General features: G+C 36.1%; 1 long non-coding RNA gene across 8 annotated transcripts in view; it reads left to right on the plus strand.

Annotated features, from left to right (window-relative positions):
- The window catches only part of LOC142036002 (uncharacterized), a 65,386-nt gene that overhangs the window by 10,935 nt on the left and 32,133 nt on the right, over positions 1-22,318 (plus strand). For 6 of the 8 annotated variants that reach the window (XR_012652022.1, XR_012652028.1, XR_012652024.1 and 3 more), the window contains exons 2-3: positions 3,472-3,600; positions 19,888-20,001. This is a non-coding gene — a long non-coding RNA (uncharacterized LOC142036002). Of the gene's footprint in view, positions 1-3,471; positions 3,601-19,887; positions 20,002-20,080; positions 20,261-22,318 lie in introns of all 8 variants that reach the window. The other 2 variants (XR_012652023.1, XR_012652026.1) reach the window with 1 other exon arrangement.

Here is a 22,318-nt window from a genome sequence, read left to right on the forward strand (position 1 = left end):
TTATTGCTTGTAAATTCTAAACTGAGTTCTTACAATTGTTATACACCGTATCAAATCTGCAGAAAAAAATAGCGTGGTGAAAGTAGGACACTATTCTTGTATCTTGATTCATTTACCCTTATAAATAACCAGTCCCTTCCACACACAATAAGTGCATCTAAAATACTGGAAATTGTCTACTGAACCTGCTTTTTCTGTGAACATGCATTTCTCTCATCTTCAAACTTACAATCATTCTTCATGCTTGCACTACACATTTTACCTGAAGAAAGGAAGTTAAAACAATCTTTGAATTGTGCTTGGGTTTAAAGTTCTTTTCCAAGTCAGTTAAAAAAGCCATACCAAAAAAAAAAAACCACCCAAACAGGTGTCTCCTTCTGTAATACCTATATTTCAGTCTTGCATAACACTTAAAAACCAATTTTCTTCCAATAAACAACTTCCTAATGTATCATAGACATGGAAGAGAAGAAATCCTTCCTTCCCATTCCGGCATACCATCAGGATCAGAGCTCAGGTGTGCTGCAGAGTATCAGTTCACTAAATTCTAAAACTAAAGACAGATTCCCCTTGTGAAATCCATTCACTGGTGAGCTGCTTCTTACCCATCTCTTCTACCTCCATCCAACCTGCTTCTTTAAACCACTGTGTCCTGAATCACTATATTCCTCTGCAAAGAGGGTGTAAGAAGTAAAGATGTAAAAATTGGAACAGGTTGCCATAAATATGAAAAGTTATTCTAGATAGGATGAGATTTTTTGTATTTTACTTAAATAACCAGCTTACATTCTGATTAGTCTCTCTTTCATAAATTTCCTACTTGAAAAATTAGAGGCAAATTTCCTCAAAACACAAAATAGTACAGTAAAGCAAGCACTGTCTAATAAAATTTCAGTAAGTCAAAATATGGGACAATGTTACTTAAATATGTGGGATTCATCTGACATTGTTTCCAAATCCAAGCTTCCTTTTTCCTCACCTCATTGGTGACTCATGTACTTTATCTTTTTGTTGTATTTGTTTATTAAGTTTTACTGTTTTATTTTATGGTTAAATCCACACTTCAATTCTACAAAACACATCACACACACAAAAAAAAAAAAAAGAGGAAAAAGATCCCTCTAACCAATATCCTCTGCCAGTTTTGTACATATATTCAGGGAATAAAGTTTACATAACTTTTTTGACAGCCATTCGTCAAGACTATTCTATCAGTACCAGTATTGTGGCTGAATTTTTCAGGCTTAGTGGCCAAATTTGGGTAACTTAATTAAGATCTTTCCCATAGGAAAAAAAAAAAAAAATAGAATCTATTGGTGACATTAATGAAGTGGAACCCAAGTTACTTTAAAAGTTGCTAAAGTTCATGTCCTTTTCAAAGAGGAATTAAGACTTTTTTGCTGAAAGACTGGTTTAAATTTGTACAAAATAAAAATTCCTGAACTTTGAGAAAGAAATAGGTCAAAGGAAACAGGGACTAACGCTGAATGTGTATCAAGTTCATGGATATATTTCTTGACTGCATAACTGTGAGTTGGTTCCCCAAGGGACATGGCAACACGCCTGTACGCATGCAGGTCATTTTGTAGCAACTAGCCCAGGGGATCACATTTAGCTTCATCCTAGCAGGCTCCAATGGACTAGGATTCCATCATGTGTTTCCGACACACTCCTGGTAGGAGACTGATGCCTTGCATACACAGGTTATGAGAACATCGAGGCCATTGAAAACACCAGAGACACTTGGGTGAATTCACAAACTTTTTATTGTATTAAGACCTAGCTCTCTACTCTGTTCTCCTCTAGCACCTCTCTGCTGGGTAACGCACTACGCAGTGCCTATGTCCTTTTCTTCCTTTCTTTGGGATTTACACAGACCAGACAGCAATGATTTCCTACTGGATGCCCTCAGGATTCACTGTGTGTTTTGGACTTTGCAAAGGGAGAGCAGACAGTTAAGAAAATTTGAGACTTTTATGGGAGAAGAGGTTGTGGCCTTTGGCTACAAGATCTTAATGAGCTTCCTGCTCCTTTTTTCCTTAGCTCTCTACAACAGGAGATGGCAAACATAATGAAGACTAGAACTGTGCATCCCTCCTTGCCAAAGATTTGTCATCCAGTATTTTTAAATTTAGAAACCTAACTTGGCTGGCATTTCTTCCACTGCACAAATGTAAAATAAGTGAGGTTAACGTAGCATGAAAGAGAAATGTTAGGGAGACCTACTCAATTGTTCCACTTGAAAACTAGTACTTTATTTTGTGACAAGCAATAAGATTCACTGAAAAAGGCATTCTGCATTGAGAGATATTGGGCATTCTTCATATGAGAATATTTCTGAATGAAGACCTTCTGTATTGTTTTCCATTTCCTTAAGAAGGCCTCAGACTGTACCAGCTGTCTAAACATATTTACAGTCTCTCCACACTGCTGCAAGCCCACTGTAGCAGAATTTGTGTAAGGGTCAAAGGTAGCATAACTGAAGAGGGTTTTTTTTGGTTTGTTTTTTAAGACACAAGAAGATAGCAACACATTTTCTGCAAACATAGCTACCCATGTAGCTGGCTCATTATAGAAACATTTGTTAATCTAACTTAGAGATACAACCTTTCTGAGTGACTGCTAACCATTTGTCAAACTTTTTTTTCATTTAGTGCTACCTTCTGCAGCTTACTTTTGACTTACCTACTTTGTTCTCTACTGCCCTCTTTTTCCATTTTTTTTCTTTGTAAGATGGTAGTTGAGCCACAAAAGCAAACCCTGTATCTCCCAGTATACTTAACAAGTTAATATTTACTTTTACTTACTCATTTAAATTGGGGGGGAAAAACAACAATAAAAAAAACCATTTTTGATCAGATGATAGTTCCTGGCTTCAGATATGGATGTAAGATGAGATCAGATCAAGCTTATCTAAAAGCAGAAAAGCAATCACTGAATAATTAATAAGCATATTTATCACTTGAATCAATTGCTCAAAAGTTCATAGTTAATATCTTTTCTGAAATTGTTATTTGAAGGATCCCTCCCCCATCTTCCAGAAAAACATCTGGCTAGCACTGAATGGAGTTTAGTGTTTGAACATCCCATCTGGTTTCATCATGTTAACACATGATTCCAAGTCATTCAAGAAGTACGAACAATGGATATTGTATTCCATATAGTGCCATGTGGATTTAATCTTTAAAAGATGGTGGCATTGTAGAGCTCAACCTTTTAGTTAAAAGTAAAAACATTTCATGTACTGAAAACTTATTTCTCATAGCCTCAGAAAAGTCTCACATTTTATCTTACCCTAAGAATGACAAGCAGACAATGTGTCCCTCATATAGTGCCACTCCCATTCTTACCTATCATAATACCTATCTTGATAAATCAAGAACACATTTCCTAAACATGGCAGTGAAAAGCAACCTTGACAGACTTTTTTGATGAGAATACTCATTATTTTCATCCTCCACTTACTTCCAGATTGCTTAAAAACAAACACAGAAGTTTGCTATGAGGCAAATGAAAGCTGGGCATCTTTGCCTTCCAGAGCTGGTAACTCTACCTTTCACTGAGATTAACAAAATCTACAGTCTCTCTTCAAAACAAACGGTGAGTAAGCATTTTCTTCAACAGACCAGCACTAATCTGTCTCAGTGATGCTTAAAGAATGTCTCACTTCTCTTTATCCTCTTGAATAAAAATTCAAATTTCAGTTAATAACATATCTTATTCAAACACTTTTTACATTTATTTCTTCATAAGGATGATTGACCCTTTGTCCTGTAAGACTGATCTTAACAGGTATTTTCTGTATTTAGTAAAGGATTGCTAGTAAGAACAAATATTCAGTAAGTGGCTTTTCATAAAAAGTTAATAAAACTTATTTCAGACTGAAAGAGAATCATAGAAACTTCAAATGTAAGTAGGTATTTGAGTATTTGCTAGCTGTCCTTTAAGCCACCTAGTAAAATTAAATTCCTTTTTTTTTGAGCACTGGGAAAGTGAATGGATTTTGCCTGGTAGGGCAAGAAGATGGGTAAGTAAATACAGGGATTTGGGAGAGAAACATCTTTTTAGTGGAATGAAGCAGGGAAAACATGCTTTAAAATTTACACAATGTGTGTGATCATGTCATTTTTATATCAGATTGTTGCATCTCAACTCACATTTTAGTTTTGGAGTTAAGATTCTAAAAGATTTGATTTCTCATCAGAAACCCCTGGAACTGGACCAGGAAGAGGGACTAGTTTATCCTCAAAACTGTGAAGCCAGAATCAGAGCTGTGTAACAAGACATTATAGATTTGGCTGATGAGAAGAGACAAAGAGAATTCTGTAGAGACTCATAAATGAGATGAAATTACACTACCCAACTTTTTCTGAACTCTGTGAAATGTATCCTTTCCTTAGTATCACCATAATTACCAGCCAGCTCACAGGGTGATTGATGTAAGTTAGATAAGAGTGGGCAAGAAAAGCAAAGCAGATTGCATGACATCAGAATTTTCACACCAACACCTAAATCAAAAGTATTTAAGAGGCTACTGACGATGCTTAAAAGATCACTTCGCATTGTCTGGAAAATTTGTTTACCTGCTGTGTTTCAGTTGACAGAACCTATCTAGAGGATCAGGACTACTGTAGTTGGAAACGGAAGGGTCAAAGGAGGAAGAAATATGCTTCAGTTTACTTTATGGAAGCAAATAAGTTCCTTGTGGGAGGAACTGGATAAGTTCACAGCAAAGCTGGATTGAAGGTTAGCTGTATCAGTTGGAGATTTTATTTAAACCTATGGAGATCATATAGGCTCTTAAACCAGTGGATTGTAAGGGTTCAATGATTACAGCAGGGAAGTTACTGAACTTCCTAATTCATGATAAGATAAAATACTATGTTCATTGATGACCACCTTGGTTTTACAGAACTAAGAGAATTGTTTGTTTCATTTGGCAATACTTCCATCAACTGTTTTCAAGTAATTCTGCTTGAATACTCATTCAGCACAGATTTACGCAAGCTATAGCAAACAGCCTGGGTCAAAAAGTCTTCTGAGTCTGTTTGTCTAATTCAAGTACTCTGTCTAGAAAGGCATTGCTTTTGAGTACTCAACCCCTATTCATTCAGTTCCTTATGTTAGCAGGCACAGAGTCTCCAAAATACACAACACTTTTCTGTCTGTAATTATCATAGAAAATGTTAGGTACCTTCTTCCATCATCCGTAACACCTGACTTACTACAAGCACTTGTCATGCACTAAACAGAAAAAGGGACACTGAGAAAAGGGACTTCAGGAAACTGAAGTCCTAAACCAAGTCTACCTGAAAGCACTTTTAAAAGATTTTAGATTTCTGTGGCCTTAAGACATGAAAAGCATGCAAGATCCTTGCTTAAAAAGAACAAAAGAAAATCCTGCCTTCTAGAATTTAGGCAGTTGGTTAAATCTTGTTGGTTCCATATAAGCATTTTGCACAACTTGACTTTTTATAGTGGAAATGTTTGACTTCTCAGACAAGATCTAGAGCTACAGTTGGTTCTACTCATGATCAGTTTCACTTAAGATGTAGTAAGAAAAAAAATTAAAGATGTAGCAAGAGTTTCCAAAGGAGACAGAATTCATTCTGTCTGTAAATGCTTTACTGCCAAGTTAGACCATGCTGGCCTAGCTAGACCACACAAACTTGGTGCCAAATGATCCTGAAGATTAGCAATACATCCATTTAAAAGGGCAGCAATACAGTGTCTGATAGAACCCTTGTTACTACATCAGTTCTCTGATTTGTGAGAAAGTGTGGGATACTAATGGTAACTTTCTAGTTCTTGGAGTAAGGAGTATTTATTTTCTAGAACATTGTATTCAATCACCTTGCTCCTACCTATGATGTTTAACTTCATAAAAAATAGAATGCCTTCACAATGCTATTCTGCATTTGGGCGGGGGGAGGAGGAGAAGTATGTCAGCAGTTTGATTTAAGTTTCAGCATTAGGAGAAAAATAAGTGGCTTTATTAAATGTATCTACTCTTGCTGGATATCTACATACAGCTACCATCATTAACTGAAACTAACAGGTGGTCCTAATATGAAGTCTTGCAAGGGCAGTCTGAATTCTAACTTGGACTTTGATTTGTAACTCACAGCTAGCCTTATAGAGGCTCTAAGTGCATTATGATCCAAATAACTAAATTCAAACTTAAATCTCATCTCCCTTCATTAATGTAACCAAGATACTTGTGCACTGCAGACATTGGAAACCTCAGTCTCTCCCTCTTGCTAATACAGTCTTGTCCTGCACATATAAATGGCAAGCTGCCAATTAGGGAAGTACACATGCTGCAATGCAAAGGAAAATAAGTAGATATGTCTGTATGTATTAACTACAAGTCAGAGTATTGTCTAATGCAGCTGGACTGAAAAACACTCCAAAAAAAGCTAATTACAACTCCAGTCATTATTATAAATCAAAGCTTTTGTGAGCTAGAATTACATTCCTCACTGCATCTTATTTCTTGTTTTTAAGTCTTACTTTTGTTTTTCTTCCACTGATTCAAACTCTTGAAAATAAAATTGTTTCAAAGCTATTAGAACAACAACAAAAAACCCGTTATAACGAGGCAATTTATCAAACTATAGAACAAAGAACAAAATTCTCTTCATTCATTCTGTTACCTCTATGGGTGAGCCTTTTAGTTGCTTTTAGCCATATGTAGAACACAATTCCAACATAGAACCTGGAATTTCATTAAAATATCTAATAAACAAAATCTGTTAGTATTGATTGAAACATTTTTATAAAGCTTCCTTTTCTTCTTGGGGAAGGAAAGAGCAAGTTACTGGTGAAGCCAGCAGGAGACCAAGGTTCATCCGGGCTCCTGTTCCAGATTCAGAATGATGTGACATGAGAAACTCCTCTTCGCTTATTCCCCGACTGTCAGGCTGTAGGAACGTATGTTAAGATTATTTCCCTTTACTCATTCTATTAAAAAAAGCAAATTGAGGCTATTTTGGACACTACTATACAGTAACAGAGAAATCTAGGCAATTCTATATGGTATATCATATGCAGAGTTGTATATCACCCTCAAAACCTTGCAGTAGTAATCTAGATCAGGATACCAATAAAAACATGAAGTTAAAACTAAACACCCCCCATATGTTCTCTCTGTATTTTCTGTCCAGGTACTGTAAGTATCTTGGTCACCATATCTGTTGAGCCTGCTAAAATAAAAATATAGCCATAATTATATTTTTTTCATCCTCCTCACTAGTTAAGAATGAGAGACTTGGCATAACTAAATTTTGTGGGCTCTGTAATCTCTGCATGACTGTGCTGCATTCTCTCCTCATGAAATGCTTGGCATCTTCTTGTGCCACACTACTCAGAATAAGCTGCTTTTCTGTAATTCATAGACCACTTCTGTACACATCCCTTGCCATTTTTCATTTGCAAAAGCAACTATATGAAGTGATAGAATTTTCAGAAATGGAAAAAAGTGTCCTACTTTTAACTTAACAGAAAGTGGCATTTCATCTTATAGCCTCACCAGTGCACTTGTTAGGAATGTGATGTGATGTGCCACGTAGGTTGAAGTGAATTTGTTTGCCTCAAGGATAAAGTGTCAATTCTCACCAAAAACGTAAGAAGATTTTATTTCATGTTTGACTCCTAATTCACAACTAGTGCGGTCTTTAAATATCAGCTTTTTTGTCAAGCTGGAAGGTGGTGATTCATGAAGTTAAACTTCATGTGGGGTTGTACTATTTTTAAAGAAAACTCCTTTGGAAAACATTTCTAAGGATTAAAAGGGAATTTATAGTCAAAACCAGACACATTGACTCCAAAATAGCTGTTTCCCATTCAGCAGCAAATTGACTGTTTCAGACAGATCTCTTCATTCTTCCTAAATTTCAATGAAATTTAATGTAGAACAGAACTAGTTTTGAAGTCAAAGTTTTGTGGGCTGGAAAAAGTGAGCTTTCTGCTTGCCTGTGGTCATGAAATATTTATCAGTTTGCCAGTTAAAAAAAGCAATGAATGGTATATAGTGATTCATTTCTATATGTGAAGGACTTCATATAAATTAGCAATCTAGCATTCAGTGATCACGTGTATTCAACATTGATTCTTGTTGCTTTATCTCACCCTCATATAAGCATGACAAGAATGTGGCCTCCCCCTAAGTTTAGTGTTTAATATAATGGGTCAGAGGTACATCAAAATTGCTTGGCATAATTGGCAACCCAAGATAGAACTAAATGCACAATTTGTGGGGAACTTTCACAAGAAATCCTGTGTGCAACAGTACCTACTACATAATTTCTAGTAAAAAGTTTTTAGTCCATTTTGGACAAGTGCAACTACTTATGCCAACTTTTCAAATTAAATATCCATTAAAACCATTTAACAAAACATAAAAATGCCCTAACCAGTCCTCCAGCTAAAGTAGTTAATTTTAGTAATAAACTATCACATCCCAGATCCAAATCCACTTTAGGTATTTTAAAAGGGAATTGCAATTGTTAAGAGCTATGCAGATTTATTAAGGGGAGGGGAAGGATGACTTTTGGACTTTGTTTAGTGTAATTTTGAGGGAAAGAGGAAAAGGAATGAGAGAGTCAGCTTTGTATTTAAAATAATTCTTTTGCTGCCAGAAGATTCTGCCATCACAAAATAGGTGATACCTGGAACAAACCAGACAAGATAAAGATCTTCTTAGCCTCTACTTATGACCAGAGCTAAGCAAACGCATAGCTGACAAAGGGCACTCGATAACCTTTTCCCAGGTCTCTGAAACCTTCATCTTAGTATTATAGATAACAAGGCTTAAGAGATGCTACTCTTGTTGAAAAGCATCTTCAATTATAAAATTATGGCAGGCTGCCATTTTCTGAGTCAGGCAACTGTGCTCTTTTGGATGTCAGACATTGCAGGGGACTTCTCACAGAGGAACCCCCCAGGTTTCACAGGACTTCAGCAGAATATACTTTATATACACTTTAAGGAGAAAAAAAAAAAGGGGGGGGGGGGTGGTGCTTGAGAGAGCCTGTAAAGATTGATCTGTTTGAGCTGTAGAATGAAGAAAAAGTTCTAGTAAGTACAAAACCTGTATGTATTTTGAGCTATCTTAATATTTAAAACAAATCCCTTAAAAGAAATTTCTCACTGCAAATCATGTACTGGACTTGCTTTTGTTGGTTTTTAACACTAGAAAGTTTCCTCACAAGATAAAAAACTGCTGGTTGTTTATTAGAGTATCATAAAAAAGGAATATTGTCCAGTAAAAAAATATAGTTATTTCTTTACAAAGACAAAACCCCATTAAATTAGAAAGGTTTCTATGATTAAAAGAGAGCTATGCAAATATTTAACAAATCTATATCTTCTTCTACCTAGTGCAAGCCAAGCATATGACACTGTGCTTGGGAATAAAAGGTGGAGATTGATGAAAATTTATTCTGGGCTCAAATTTGATTTGATGGGAGTTTCATCAAGGTTAGACATCTCTAGATTAAAAAAAAATTTAAAAAAAACAGTAAAACTTGAATACACTCTACTTTTCATATCCTTCAAATAATTCTGGTAATTTAGGTTGTTGATTTTTTTTTTTTAACATGGATTTTTGTAGAAGGTTCTCTACGTATTTTAAGGCAGAAGGATCAGTATAACAATTTTAAAGAAATCACTAAAAAGATACATAACTACACATTTAAGAGGAAAAATGCTATTAACAGTCAATCAAATGAAGTAACAAAAGGAACTCAGTAGGTCTCAGTTCACTATGTGCTACTTGTGTTTGCAGAGAAATTTTGCCTAGAAGCATGCAAAATGCAGAGTCATAGCACTCTTCTGCAATGTCAGATCTCAGTGTCATGAGGTACAATGGTTTTGCTGAATACAGATTTAAAACTTTTTTTCTAGAAGAATTAAAATTAACTGTTAAAACCTCTTCAATGAACCAATGTCACTACAGCAGGCTTTAGTATCTGCAGCAGCAGTAATATTTGCCAGGGCACACGCTGTTCTGCCATTATCAGAGCAACTTCTGATAGAGGAACAGAATCAAAGGCCAAATTCTTTCAACCAAGAAAAGCACAATGTGCAACAATATATGCCCCCATAGGTTTTTATTCCTCTCCCAACTATGACCTTATTACAGGTGAAGAGCAAATTTAAATTCTGGAAGTGAAACAAGATGGAGAAACGCTGAAAAGTATTTCACATCCTAACTTGAAGGCATGGAGCATTTACATGGTAATGTCTGTATATGCTAATTTAATTAGTAAAATGAAGGTATTGTGTACACCATACTACTCAAAAGGAAGACTCAACTGCATGCACCAAAATATTGTTCGACTTACTGCGAAGAAAATATTTACAAAATTTACTAAAAATTTCTTGATGAATAGTATGATTTAAGCACTCATGAAGCAAGCTTGCCATATCAGTCCCATTTCCTATACTAACTTTACTTAAGGAAGAGGTATTGTACAGAGCTTGGCAAAAGTGTAAAAGTATGTGGTTTTCTAATTTAACAAAACTCCCTTCCTGTATCATAAATGAAGGCTTCTACTATACCTATGTCAAGTATACAAGCTAATAAAAGATGAGAACTTTCAAAAAAAAAAAAAAAAGAAAAAGTGCTGGCTACTTACAAAAGAGAATAGAACTTGCTGTTTGTGAGCATGGAAAATTATCCCCATTCAGGGAAAAAAAAAAAAGCAGTGGAAGAGGAAAGTATCCTTGGCCTTTATTTTGTCTCCCTAGATGCTTTACTATAAAAAAATCCACTTATTTAACTGGTCACATTATATTTAGGTTACCTGGGAGAAATAAAGCTTCTGGAAAGAAACAGGCCAAGGTAGTTATAAAAATCTTTATGAGAACATTTAAGCAAACAAAAATGCAGTTTCATCATCACATATTCCCACCTCCCGGCTTTTAAAAAAAAAATATAGATAGTTGTGTTTAAAGGAGTAAGAACATAATACACACTGATTTGATGAGCCTGAGCTTAAACTAGGACATCAAGAAATAATAATAGCAGCAGGTATTCCCTTACTCCTCTGCTGCCAAATAAATGCAACTCCTTACTACACATTATTACTTCCTCCTCTGATTAACAGTGGTGCATGTCAGTTTCAGTCTCTGATGATTGAAATGGGCATCACAAGAAATTTTACTTTTGTTTTTAAATTATTGTTGTATGTAAAACAAGAGTCTTTCCTTCCAGAATCAGCATTCAGTATATTGGCATTTCTCTTTGTTTTTTTGACACTACTACTGACTGTCATGGTAGAGAGCACAGTGAGGACTCCCAGGACATTACCCCTCTTCCTCAACCCCTTCTAGGATATATGACAGAAAGACTTCAGAGAACCTTCTCCACTCTATAACATCAGCCAGCTCTTTCTGCTGAAATAAATGCAGCAGTAAGTGGCTGCGACTTTACAGAAAATAATATTTCTTAAAAATCTTTTAATGTTAGCAGGTATCTCCTGTTCCATATTTTATAAACAAGAAACCCAAAGTCTAAAGGTTTTTTTTTTTTAATTGAATCTCTTAAAGTGAACACCTTTGAGAATTAAATGCCTGCACTCACATATCCTATTGGCAGTCCATAGTTTTTATTACCTGCCGGTAGCCCAGAACATTTTTTCTTTTGCACTGCTTGCTGGCAAGCCTGGAGAGCTCCTGCACAAAGTAGGGTGAACTTTCGAAGGGCTGGCCAATATCAGTCATGGTAAAAGTAGCATTTCAGGCAAATTCTTTAAGTCATAAGCCATCTGCATGCATCTACTTTCACACATTTAGAGTAATTTACAGTATTTTCACCTATACAATCATTATTTCATTTACAAGGAGGATGAATAGGAATACCTTCTTGAAATTGTGTGCCAAAATTAGGTTACTGCTTAAAAGAAATAAGCAGCTTCTCTGAATTAAAGGAATTTGCAGAAGAGTTCCCACCCTAATGTGAACCACTATAAAAATAAACCCTTCGAATACTTAAATAGTCTGGAATGTAATTAGAAACTTTAATATTTGAAGTTGAATTCAAATGTAATTTTCTTCACTTTATTCTAGTTAGGTTTCTTACAAGGAGCCTCCTGCTGAATGAGAAAAATTTCTCTTTAACCTTGAGTAGATTAGACAATCAAAATTACTTTAAAAATGGTGGAGAAAGAATGCATCAGGTCCTATCAGAATCACACAAAGAAAAATATGCTCAAAGTAATTAAAAATCTTAGAGGACAAAAAGAAATATTGTGTTATAAGGTGTGTTATAATCAAGGTACCTACAGTTACTTTGAACCTTGCGACTTTGAGTGGGCTTTGGATAATACCCTAGAAAAAACAGGCTTTTTGTAAAAAAGCAGAAGATGATACTTCCAATACCACATAAAATAAACAGGAAGTCTAGATAATATCCTGGAAACTGCTAGTTATCAAGAGAGTTTCAGTTAGAAACTATGTACCTATAAGGTTTAAGATAACAGAGTTCTACCAATATCCAGTCCTGTTAGGACTATAGTTTTTCATAATTAACATCTTTTAGATTAAACTGGGTCTATATCAGGAACCTCATTTTACACTATTCTACTATTTACTGTACTTGTTAATCTCTCTGAAATATGTATTTAAACAATCTACATGTACCAGTGCACACACTAGTAATGTATAATATGGCAATTAAAATAATTCAAACTCTCCACTGACAGATCACCTTTTTACTAAAAGAAGCACCCTAAACATGAAAATTTCCTTCTTAGTTATGCAAAACACACATCAAAAGCTAAATACAAAGATTAAGCTTGATATGAAAATTCTCTCAGATGTGCAATTGAAGACATTCAAATTGTTTATTAAAAAGACTTGTATATTGTTTTCTTTATAATTAGAGAAATTTCTAACCCTAGATCTATTACATGCAGTATATAAACACCTGATTTTCAAAGGTCCCAAATAAATGAAGAGTTCACACAATTTTCTTCAAAGCTTTACTGTGTAATATATCTTTTTTCTGTGGTAAAGAAAATGCACCTTGTCCGCAATAAGCTTCCCTCAGGAACTGACTAGTTATTACAGTTCTGAGCTAGGGAAAACTAGGGAAAAAGCTTGACATAATACCTTATAGTTACCCTGAAAGCACATCTTCAACAGTTGTCTTTTGACTTTTTCCAGTTACAATAGTCATCTGAAGTGACATCTGAGATATTTATTTGCAGTAAGAACCCAAGCACTTGGGTTGAGTAGCATCGTATTCCATAAGCTGTCTCATTTAAAAGCCATAAGTCTAGGTGGATACTGGTGTGTATGATTCAAGGTGAAAGAACTCAGTACTTAGCAGAGCTTCAGTACTTAACAGAAGTCCAGTTATGAGCTATGGAAATATATAATCACACTGAGTTGAATGGAAAAAGCCTATGCTTAAAGTGAGATACATGTGCTCAAATCTCCCATTTAATCAGTCAACAATAAAAGAATATCTGCCAGTAAACATGTAACCTGACAAGGTATTGTAAATACTGTGTCTTCTCTTTGGATATAGTCTGTTGCTTTCATAGTGTTAGCTACGGTCAGTGGAAAAAATAAACAAAGATATGGGATACAATGTTGGGATTTCTTTCAATTTACTGAATTTCTTCCAAAATGCCTTATGGATGGGCTATTTAGTATTCATCACCATGATCCTGTACAGCAACGGCTGTTAATCATCTAAAATGTACAGAAAAGGAAAAACATTAGCTCTACAAACAGGCTTATTTTGGCCTCTCTTGTCATTTTTAGTAGATGAGCTGTTGAGCTTTTGGGGGGGGGGGGGATTAATTCTAGTAGTTAACTGTAAATTAAATCAAGTAGGAATTTACTGTCTAGTCTATCTAAGAATCAGTGAAACAGATTCACTTTTCTTCTCTTTTCAAGGTCAGCACTAAGATGACATATAGTCTATATTACACAGTTGTATCATCCAGTCAACATACCAGACAATGAACCCATAATTCAACAAGCTCAGACTTAAGGTCCAGAACAAACACAGAGTTAAATGTGCTTTCCAGTGCTTCTGAATATTGCATTCAGTCATTGCTGCTCCCTAGGAAAACAACTGCCCCCCAGCCACACACAGAGAAAGCTCCTCCTTCTCCTCCCCCTTCAGCCTCCCCCCAACCCCTTAATGTAACCCCCAAACCAGAGAAAGTCATAAGTATAGCAGGCAAGAGCAAGACTGAATTCTTGTCATTGTGATGTGGAGTTGCTGAAATGACCTTAACAACTCAGTGAGATAAATAGCACTGCTTTGGTTTTACACTGGTGCAGAAGAGACGAGGATCTAACTCCCTTTTTGTTGTTTAACCAATTTTAATGAGGGGAATTGGGGAGGAGGAGGGAAAGGTTTCCAACTACTTTCTGGAAAGGTATCTTTGAAAGGAAAATACAATCTTCAAAAAGGAAGAAAATTAAAACCTTTTCCTTAAGTTTCCTTTCATTTCTTATCTTCCTAAAATACATATATACAGTTTGTTCCAGGAAATGTCTGAAATGCCTTCTGGTAGCTTTTAAGTAAACATGAAAATCTCCTTTTGAGTTCAAAGAGTTTCAAATAATGACAGGGAAGGGTTCTTGGACTATAACACAGATGTAAACAAAGGTCAGGAATTGCTCTCAATAATTAAAATGCATTATCATTACTTTTGGACTTTTAGTCTGCTATCACATAACTGAATTAGACTTCAGCATAACTCTAATGTGCTTCCACAGCAATATTTTCCTGTACACTGAAACCAACAGACCTCAGCTACATTTCTCAGCTAGGAGCTAATGTCTCTGGGTACATGTTACTGTTGCATTTTCATTTGTCAGTAAAGCCTTATTTACTTGCTTCCTGTTATTAATTATGGGAAACAGGATCTCTTCAAACTGTAGGAGAGGCTCTTTTAACTGCTGTCTAGACTTTTCAAGACAAAAATATTGATGACCCCTTTAATGTTTGTGCAAAGACACAAACTGAGTAAAAAAAACATCATTACCTCAAACAGCTTAAGACTCCTTATCACACGTTCACACACAAAAAAAAATCCTTTAAATCACTCAGGCTCACATCCTTATTGTTAGTCACTGAAGTAAGGTTTTCTTTCATAGTTGGATACTTTCTTCATCTGTCACCCTGATTAATTAACAGCTCACAGTATGAGCCCTGAACTTAAATAGCCTACTGAAACAAGGAAGAGAGATCAACATTAATATTTCATAAAAAGCTGAAGAGGAAAAATGCTTTCTTTAGTATGAAGGGATCTGCCTTCTAATAAAGAAGAAACTAATTTCTGTTTGGTTACATTACACAAGGAGATGAAAGCATACAGTCTGCGAAAGAAGATTGCAGCAGAGGATTAGTACAAAAGTTAGAGAAGACTTAAAATGTTTTAAATTAAGCTGTTGGTTGGAAACAACCAGGTCTTGAACACCAGTGAAATAATTTTCATCACTGTTAAAAAAAAGCTGGTTTATCAACACACAATAAACAAGTCTATAAACACAATACCATCACCTGTACAGATACATGCGAAAAGGCATGCAGTTACATTAAATGAAGAGTTGTTAAAACCTTAAACCTAAAGCTATTTTTATAGCCAAAACATTTGTAGTTTCTCCCCACCCCCACCTTTCCCAAACTATTACAGTCCGGCAGTTATCAAGAGTTTGACTTTCCAAAACTATGAGCTCTTCCCCTTTTTTAAGCCCCTCCAGTACTGCTGAGTGGGCAGAAATTACAGATGCAAAAAAAAAAAAATGACAAATGAGTGCAAGGCCCCTCCTCTCCAATGTCTTGACAGTCAGAGCTCCTGCCAAAACATGCCTGAAAGCTAGTGAGGAGACAAAGACACAAAGATTCCATTTTCTCTGGGAAAATAGATTTCATGTAGAAACTACCAGGGAGAAGAATAGCACACTAGAACACGTATCATTTCAAAAGCAGAACAGGAATGAAGGTTTCAAGAAAAAATGAAATCATATTTGATTATTCAGTAAGCTCAACAAATGCTGTTTAACACACGGCTCTTTTTAAAATGCAAAGTGCTACAGGGGGTGGGAGAGGGAAAGCTCCCATAAAGCTGGAAAAAAACATTTTCAGTCATGGAGAACCTTCAGTTCAACAGTCTCCAAGCTAAGAGCTCACCACTGTTACTCTAAATCATCTCCTGATAATGCTGTAGTACACATGCAAGCAAAACAAAGTAAATCCAACTTTTTTAGTTCAAATCTGTTTGAATGTGTTTACTATTAAAATTTTCTTCCTCCAGGGTGTCATTAATAAAGTTGCAATGAGTTTAAAACCCTGGCACCTAAGCACTTCCAAGTTTGCAAGCTTTTCATAGCAAGTTTACTACTTTTGGCTTGTTATGCTATCGTGACTGGCACTCATCACTGAGCTGGAACAGCTCTCTGCCTGTGAGCAGGGAGATCAGCAGTGAGGTGAATGCAGGCAAGCAGAGCAGAAGAAAAAGCAAGAACCTGATTTCTCTTTGAAACTAGTCAGAAAGTTGGGAAGAAGTGCCAATGATGGTGGGAAGTTTTGGGACGATTCAAGTTTCTCACTACTTTAAAAATAACAAGGATATTTAAAACAAGAGCATATAAGATTTTAAAATATCAATTATTTTAAGCGCAATTCCAATCCATTAGGACTCAGGGGCAAAAGTAGTTACTGTTAAAAATAACAAACTCCCATCTGACTGGGAATTTGGGAAGTAGAGGTATAAAATGGACACTTAGTCATCAGTAAGGTTTTCAAAATGCTCCCAGCTCTAATTACTGCTTATCAACATGTAGCATTCTTACAAACTCTCTACTTATAATAGCCCTTTTTTCTTTTATGTGAGGCTGCTTCTACACAGCTGATGGCAGAGCCACCCAAATTCAGCCAAAGTCTTCCAGTCTTTCAGCAGAAACACTAATGCGGTATAAACAGAACATAGAAAACATTACACAGTGAAAATATTAAAAAAGTGACTAATGCCCTGAATTGACAGGCTTGCATTGAGGATAAAATACAACTGCCAAGAGCTCTCTATAAGAGGGCTCCCGGAGGCTCCCTGCCCTGCAGAGAGCACCGCAGGCTGCCGGCCCAGCTCTACCTTCTCCTCACCCTCACATTCCCCCTCCTTTCAGCCCAGCCATACACCATGGCATTTCCCCAGCCCACCCAGACCCAGGCCATGAGGATGTGGCACAGTTCTCACTCTGAACCCATGTGCTACGTCAGAGCCCTTGCTCTTCCCTTCTGTCTGCTCCTGAAGACTGCTCTGATGGTAGGCTTAAAGAAAGGGCTGGTAATCCTTTGACTAACTAATAAAACCACTTCAGGAGACCAACACTGATCATTGTACAGGGATTAGGGTAGTCAAAAATAGCATATGAAAAACAAAGATTGTGCTGAGAAACAACCCTATTCTCCTTATTGCATCTGAGGTGAAGGACAGGGAACATAAGACCAAACCTTGAACATTACACATTTAGTTACAAGTTTACATTTATTTTTCATTAAATTTATTTTTCATTAAATTTCTTCACAGCCCTTTGGCTGATCCGACTATCCTCCCACTTGCTAAGTCTAGGCGTTTTCTAAGTCTTCATAGCCAGACAGTATCTAAATACTTTTTGTTCTTTTTATGCATTTTACCATCCAACCATCACTTGGCCCCTCCTCCTCATGTTCCTGCTACCACAAAATCCTCTCATCTGCTCTGATAAAATGCCATCCTCCTCATGCACAGCTATTCCTGTTTGGTCTCCATTCTCAATCAGACCAAACCACCATCACATTAGTACAAAGGGATCCTAAATGTTGGCTCACTACAGAGATGTGAAAAAAGTCTGCATCTGCCAGTTTGATCCTCTTACCAATACATTTTTTTCCTTCAAATTCTTATAAAGAGGATTCCAACCTCCTCCTGTACTCCACCCATAGAAAGTAGAACTGCTGCTCTTTAACACATAGATCAAGAGTGATTTGTTTGCCTGATTTCCAGAAATACTGGAAGAGAAGGAGACTTAGTTCTGGGGCCAAACTCAGGAAGGAGTACTAACAGCAGAGCTATATTAAAAAAAAAAAAAAAAAAAAAAAAAGATAAGAGGGCTGCAGTTATTGACTAGGTGAGAGATACAGAGCAGAGAATGAAATAAGAAAAAAGATCTATGAATAAAGACTTACAAGCATGCTTTTTCCTATTGTCCTGGTTTCAGCTGGGATAGAGTTAATTAGTTGCTGGCTAGGGTTAAACCACAACACCTACACAGCTGGTAAACTCATTCTTCAGACTGCCATTACAAAGGAATCTTCTGAGAGAAAACTCAAGTCATATCAGATTATAGAAACACTGCAGCAGTTGAAAAATATTTTCACTTGATTTCACATATATAGTGGCCTGTTCTGTCACTCAGGTAACACTTCCCATTTGAATGCTTTTAAAGATCACTTGAAGATCAAATGCTAGAATTATTTCAAGCTATAAAACCTATCGAAAGTCAAAATGAAATCTTGCATCTTTGTCTAATACCTGTCATTGCAACAGAGTTCATTTTAATGGCCACATGTCCAGGCAGTATGTGGCATAGGTTTTGAAAAGGAAGGAGACTTATGTTTTAGCTGGCACTGGTACAGCATAGGTCCTTAGAATAAAGTTTATTAGCATTAATGGGCATTATGTAATTAAAGCAGCATGCTTTAATTCCCTGAGGGGTGGCGGGGGTTTTTTTCATGTCCTATAAAACAGACAAATAACAAATGTGAGATTTTTAAAAGCTATTCGAAGAATTCAAACTTGCATGTTCCTCTACGAATCATAATGGAGAAGGTGTAGCTAAAACAAGATGGATCCGAAATTCTCAAAATGTCTTCCATGAAACTGCATGAAGGTTAATACTACAGACCTGTCTTTTTAAACATGTGCAATATAATTACAGTATTTTGCAGACCACAAGCTCTTCAAAAAGTAATCATTAGAACATTGAAAAGTATACATTTGAAAAGATTTCTTTTTAGATTTAATATACCATACTTACGTGATACTAGACTTTAGATGAGTCTGATTTAATAAGTGGCTTTAACAAGCAACTCATTTGTTACTTGAGCCGTGGCATTTTCAATCCTGAATGCCAAGAATTTAGAAGGCCTTGGGAATCCCATCACCTAACCCACTGCACTTCAGGGACAGGGGACTGTCATTTATATAGCTCCTTGGGTGCCTTGAAGGTTGGAAGCTAAGGTTGGAACAATTATCAGAGCTATTGAAAAACTGCAGGATTTTTGCAGATTTCATCAGGATTGGCGCATAGTACCAATAAAGAGCAGACTATTACCTAGACCTGTATTGGAGTATTTAGTTAGAATTATTTTTCTTTAAGACAGAAAATGAATTCAAAACTACACTATGGAAAAAGACCAATGCACACAGGTTTAATATTTGAGTTTTCAGAGAAGGATCTTATCAACACTTACCTGCAGCACTGGTAAATAAGCCTAGAACTCATTTTCTACCAAATTTTTATTGGTTTATATGTCTAAAGCTCACAAGAACAGCAAACCAGAACAGCATGAAACAAAATACCACAGACCAATGTATTTATGATGTTTAAATTATTGAAAATATAAGGCTTATGGACAGTATTGTGTCTCAGTTTAATATTCTGAATAATTTAATTTCACTTAGAACTAATTTGAAGGACAACATTTTACCTGAAAATCCAAAGAAAAGAATTAGTACAAATAATACAAACCCACTCAGACCTTTATAGTGACACTAGTAATTTTTCCATGGATAATGTCAAGACCAATTATCAACTGATCCATTGAGCATAACCTAAACTATAACACAATTTTTTTTAATTTTTTTTTTATTCTAGGCAAATCACCACAGTGTTGCAGACCAGCAAATGAAGTGAACTGAGGGCAATTTGACCAACATCACCTGTGTCGGTTCCCCAGAAGTTGATGAAACATGTTATCAGGTCTCCAAGGTACATCCCAGAGATTAGTTGGTTGTGCCATACAATTAGTAAATGAATAAAACAAGCTGTTTTCTTTGATTACATTAAGTTACTTGCAGCAGTGAGAGCTATTACCTCCTACAGAAGAGTGTACCTTCCCAGATTATGATGTTTATTAGCACTTCATTAACAATGTGTCACCTCAGCCAAATGATCAGGCAGCACAGTGGTCTCAGGTACAAGGACAAGATCATTATGAAACTCCACCTGCCTCATTTGGGCAAATCAAGTAAGTACATCTGAACCACAGATTGCACAAATATTTGAATGCTGGTTTTCACCTTGGGCTCTTTGGGTATTTCATGCCAAACCCGTAAGCCTTCTTCAGAGGAATCAGCAAAACAGAGTAGAGACTGAATTAGACAAGTTTTTAAATGGCTAAATATTTTTTTCTTTTCATAAGAACAGGACCCCAAGTAAATGATGCCTTCTAATACAGCACATGAAAGTCTCAATTATGGAAATCATTATTCTAGGCACTATGTGCCATTTTATATTCCCAGCAAGATGTTTTTCATCTCATCAAGAGTTTCCAAGGCTGTTTAGTGTTTCTGCGTATGCAAAACATATTTAAGGGCCCCAAAAAAGATCTGCTAATTGAAAAAAGCCTAGTCAAGTGGTCAGACAGACTGGAACTTAAGGATTATAGGTAAGGGGGATGAAATGAAAGCTCGGAAACTATAATTTCTCTTTCTTGTGGTATCAGCAGAAGCAGCTGTTACAGACCAGGCAAATTAAAGATGTGGCTAAGCCAGCAGTCTGGAAACAAGACATTGCAAAAACATAACAGCAAGTCATCTGCACCCCACTTTTAAAAAGCTAAAAGTGCTGACCATTTCTTTTTTTCTCTCTCTTCCTGTTATTCTTATCTGTCACAAGTATCCTCCAGCTGGTACCCTTCTAGCCCATGTTCACCAGTTCTAATTTCCCACCCCCATCTTTGGGAGTTAGTAGTAATTCCGGGGACTGTGGACAAGTACTTCATAGTGGGAGTTGTCAGCAAACAAGAAAGGACATTTCCAAAAGAGCAGGTGAAATAACAGAGCTGCAGTTCTACTTTTTTTTTTTTTTTAAACATATGAGAGTTGTTCATCAAACATGTAAAAACAATCTTCCCATACTGAACAATATTTACCATTCCTTGAGAGCAGCTTCATCTGCCCAGTAAAATCAGCATCTAGATACAGAAAGCTCTCTGATTAAAAACCAGATTGCCTCCACATTTTTCAAATACATTGGTTAAGTGTCTTGTAATTAACTATTTTCAGAAAAAAACCTTCTCTCTCAAGTTTCTAGTCTGTTTACCCTGAATCTGTTTAAAATAAGTTACAAATCGTTTTACCATGAACTGGCAAGGCTGTATATTGTTTTCCATATCAGAAAGTGATGAGGGATCAATGAATTATTGCAAAAATAAGTTATTTAAACAACAAAAACATCTCAAAACAACCCTTTGTCTTTCCTCAACAGCAGGTATGGACTTCCTATGAGAAACATTAGTTGCCTTGCTTCGACAGCTTTTAGGTCAACCAGCGTTGCCAACCTATTCTTTTTTCTCAATTTATATTAGCATAAACCTGTGAACTATTTTTGATCTCAGTTTATGCATCATGAATCAATATTACCCCATCTATTTCCCCTTTGTTTATTTGTACTCAAAACAAACCCATCATTTCAGATTTGTGGTAGATGCCTTTTTTTAAGTGCTGCTATTTCAGTACTACTCTAATGATGTTGTTAATGTTGCTGCATTGAAACACTGCATCTGATTCGAGGCACACTCAAGCTCTTTGCAAACAATTATTCACTAAATACATTTCAAAAATGTTTGAGATTCATACCATAAAGATTTAACAGACACAAAATGGATACAGGGAAATTAAGTGCCCCATTTCTTATCAGAAATTAATTTTAGGTGGCATGGGGCCTTTGCGTGATGCCTTTACCTGTAGCAAATCAATTGCCATTTTCCATTTTCATACAAGCCTAAGAATATGAGAGAACAGCAAAAGAATTCTAAAGCTTAAACCCTATATTCAATACAGTTTCCCCCTTGCCCCTCTGTTAGAGTGGGTATTTGAGGAGGTTCTTTACACCTCCTCCCACACAGCTTCTCTACTTCATAAGTTATGGTTTCCATTCTATCTTAGCAAGGAAAAGAGCTAGTAAATTACTTCTAAAGAGTGAACATTAAATCTTTATATTTCTAATTCCCCCAAAACTGGAGGGGCTTGCAGCCAAGTTATTTTGGTGGGGCATAAGGAAGGGACAAAAAGACAATGCTGTG

The sequence above is a fragment of the Buteo buteo genome, chromosome 10 (assembly GCF_964188355.1).
Source record: "Buteo buteo chromosome 10, bButBut1.hap1.1, whole genome shotgun sequence".
Taxonomy (NCBI): Eukaryota; Metazoa; Chordata; class Aves; order Accipitriformes; family Accipitridae; genus Buteo; species Buteo buteo.